Genomic DNA, 4443 nt, shown 5'->3' on the forward strand with positions numbered 1-4443 from the left:
AGACCGACCCACTAGTTAGATAATAGTGTCACGAGTCCCAAATTTAAGGAACTTATTTCCTCCCAAAAAATCATGAAATAAGTTTGAAAACATGAAAGTTGGTCCCACGATCTAATTCCCATGAGTAATCTCTTAAACTTGGATTTCTAGGAAATGAACCAAACAGTCCATTCTAGAATAGCAACCATTTTAGGGTGTTCTTAGAATATGGGTTTTCAAAATTTGTTTTGCGAGCCAAACAAAACTTTAGAAAACCAGCGCTGTCAAATTCTAAAAATCTTGAGTTTTGTGGCCGAATTAAACACACCCCAAACTAAGAGGAGAGGGCTGCATATTAGGAAGGGAACTTAGAATAGTTGGCATCGTCAGCAACTGCAAGGGGCCATCTTGGACGCTTTCCAATCTTCACCTGCTAGTATTTTTGCATATTTGTGACTTAAAGATATCTTGCTGTGTTGAAAGATGCTGGTATTTGCGCTCGGAAAAAAGTTCCCTGGACGTTCAAGATTCAGTTCATCTCCCTCTCATTCACAATTCTGAAGTCTTATTAACTGTTCATTCATCACGGCGTACCTTGGTCATACATAGTTCTGCACATTCATAGAAGAGAGGTGCTTGCGCATTGTTCTTCCTCTGGATTGCAATTTCTCTTCTAATGCCGAATTGCTTAACGGTTATATGAGATCATTAATGTGTAAGCATGAAATACCTGGCAACTTAATCTGCCACAACTTGGATTTGATTGGCATTATGCACGCTCAAATATTAATCATTCATTTCTGTTTTGCATCTTATGCTCATTTGCTTAACGCTTACATGAAATGTTGATTTGCTGTTTCACATTTCTCAGCTCCAACATCACCAACCAAACTAAAGCACCCAGTTTCTTTATGTCTGCGGGATGAAAATAGATTGCGGAGAGATTTCCAGGGGAGAGTGAGGGCTTCGGAATCTTTTCCTCCCTTTTTCATTTCTTTCTTTCTTTTCTTGTTTTAGTGAGAACATTTTCTTTTCTTTCCTCCTGTTTCAGTTGCAATGATTTGCCTATAAGTGACAGTACTCAATGTTATGGTTTAGTCCTTGGTCTTGTGATACATTGTTGAAAACATTCTGTTTTGCTCAGGCTCTAATTAAGGTTTTCTCTATGAGTCGTTCACTCCTAATCACTAATCTAATACTTGCATGTTGATGAGAAAGATAGGGATCGATCTATCTATATGAGACCCGTACTAAAGTCTCGCATTAAGTGACTGAATAATCTAAGCCAAGTGAAGGAAACGGACTTGGTTGAGATTCAGTCACGTCATTGCATACGCGTGTGTATGCGTCCTTCACTCATATCATATGATATGATGATACCTTTCATTCTCTAGCTACCTTTGTGTGAACTATTTCAGTTTAAAGAATAACTTCTAGTTTGTGAATGGGGCAAATCTAACAAAACCATGTCCTTTATCCTGTTACCGACCCATCTATTCCTCATGCTCAAAGGGTTAATCCCGCCATTATCGGCACCCGTTCATGCTCGTCCATATCCAACAAATTCCTAACTAGGTTAGCAATATTCTTCAACCTTTAGCAATTAAATTCTTGACAAGGGAAAGAAAATCTATTTAGCTTTCTTATCCTTTTTCTTCAAACGGTTCCTACTTCTAACTCATGCTTTCCAATAACTATTGGAAAGATCTCCTCGATCCCCTAACTTTTACCGCCCCGCTAGAATTAGTGCTCCCAACACATAACAAATACTCTCTAAAAGCCTCTTATTAATCTCAAATTAAGCTATTTCTTCTCTTGATTAGAAAAAAGAATCAAGAAATGAGCCTTGAGAGTGGGAGCCCCTCACGTCTCTCCAACTAAAGAACAAAAGGCTTCAGCTAGCGAAATCCAGCAAAAGAGGAAAAAGAACAAGTAACGGCAAATACGAAGATAAATTCGACTTGGAACAATTTTATTTGCGGATAAGACTGAACTCGCTCGTACCTAACCTAGTAAGAGATCACGCCAAGTCTTTTTGATGCCTACGTCTTGGTTTCTCCTCTCCATTTATTTCTCTTATAGCTAGCTAGCTAAATGGCACGGAATTTTTATCTCTACACGTGAGTTACGTCCACGGCGCAGCGAATAACGTTTGTCTTCGTCGATCGTTGCCATCGTTATCCAATTCTTTTCCCCCATTGACCTTGTTTACGTTTGGAAGGAAAACTCTACACACAAATTGACATATTCTGAAAAGATAAATAAATAAATAAATAAAAAGTATCGGCTCTTGTTCTTTATTAATTTGTTTCCGTATCAGTTGTCGCTTGTCACTTTGAATTGTTTGGTGCTCCGAATTTGGAAGCTCAACAAGCTATAACAACGTTATCCTGCATTCCTTGTTGATTTATTAGAGAGCATCATGCACAATAAAGGGAGCATCATTCCTTTTGCAAAGCTAGCGGAGGGTGTCATGTTAGATCTACATCATAAAACTTGAGATCTAAAACCTTATAACCATGATTAATTCAAAGAGATTAACAAAATCAAAAGAGCGGAAGCTTATACCTGAATCCATGGATAAAAACTTGATTTGGGTTTTTGATGATCTTCTAACCTTAGGGTTTCTCCAAATCCGAATTTCTCTAGCTAGATGGGGGTGTAGAGAATTAGAGAATGTAACCCTAGGTTAGGGATCATAACCCCTTATTTATAGATGTTGTACTTTTGTAATTTAGCCCCTCAATAAATTACAATTACAACCTGGTATCTGCACATATAACCCCATGACTTATTTAAATACCAAATTAACCCAACTTAATTGATCACTTTAGTGGGTTATCCTGAAAGATAGCAATACACATTGATTAATCATATGTGCCCACAAATAGATTTATTAGATTAAATCCAACAATCTCCCACTTGGGCACCATATGATTCCTTAAATTGTGTATAACCTTATGAGCTCAAAAATTGCTATCACTGAAATGGTATTTCCGAACAATCTCGTCCATTGACTATATCAATATAGGATCAAAGCGGCCTTCGTCACATTTATCGTGACTCGACCCATCAATGGTCACATATACCAATACAATCAAATGACATAGATCACTACAAGAAATTACGTCTTTAACGAAGGGATTTCCCATCGTTAAAGAGCTGAAAACCTTCGTTATTGTATGCTAACGACGGTGAAAAATCCCTTCGTCACCCGTCGTTGAAGCCCTCTTCGCGAAAGGGTCACGAAGGGATATACTACCCGTCGTTATAGAGTCTATAACGACGGAACATATTACCGTTGTTAATATTTACGACGGTAATTATCACCGTCGTTACCATCAGTGACGGGGATATTTTCCCGTCGTTACCATTAATTACGGGGATATTTTCCCGTCGTTGAAGGCCAATTAATGACGGTTGAATACCTTCGTAAAAGTTCTCATTGTGGGTAATTAGTAACCCATCAACGATGGTGCTTTCCCTTCGTTGATGAACAAAATACGGTTTATAAAACCGTCATTATAGACTACAAATTTCTAATATATATTAATGATACTTGGAGATTCATAGGCAATTATCGTATTATCCTCAACATGGCACTAAGATTCACAACACAAATATATTAAAAATACCCAATAATGTATAAAAGAGAAATAAAAAACTCAATTCATTAATAACTTCAATAAATAAAATTTCATCATCCTCAAATATTCAATACTAATAACAAGTATTAATATCCCAATTGTTCCAAAGAAATATATGTGAAACTATCTAAAACAAATTAAAATAGAAGTCTGGGAAAGACACGTCCTTTCATCTATAATCATCGTCAAAAGAAGACTCGAGCTCCCCCCTCCTAATCTTGCATGGATAGCCTGCAAAATTTAAGAAATCACATAATTAAGAAGTATCAATTAAGCAATTATTATCTTATTAAGTAAAAATCTCATTTTCTCAAGTGCAAGTAGTCAATCATAAAAATATATAAGAGATTTTATAAAAAATAATTACCTAGTATTGCACATGTTCTCGAGTTTGAGGAATCAATTAAGTATTAGATTGTTGCCTAAAAAAGAGTTCATGCTACTGTTAATTATGTTATCAGATATCTTGCTTGTGACATAAAAAAAAGCTCATTCGACCTGAAATATCATGACAAGGGGAGACTGAGTATTTAAGTATCATGCACTGTTAACATGTTATCAGATATTTTGCTTGTGATATAACAAGTTATACAACCATGTACATGTTTACAGACACAAAGGACAGTAAGATTCTATTTGATATCTTCAGCACTATGCACTAGGAAAAAGGTGAACATTTTGGCAAAGATTTCGGATAACTGAAACCTTTGATATCTTGACTTTGCATCCTCTGGTAATACAAACTACATTTGATAAGAAGATATTTAGACAATTTTATATACGGAAGTATATTAATAGAGGATGCCCAGGGGCTCAA

Source organism: Asparagus officinalis, chromosome 5 (assembly GCF_001876935.1).
Source record: "Asparagus officinalis chromosome 5, Aspof.V1, whole genome shotgun sequence".
Taxonomy (NCBI): domain Eukaryota; kingdom Viridiplantae; phylum Streptophyta; class Magnoliopsida; order Asparagales; family Asparagaceae; genus Asparagus; species Asparagus officinalis.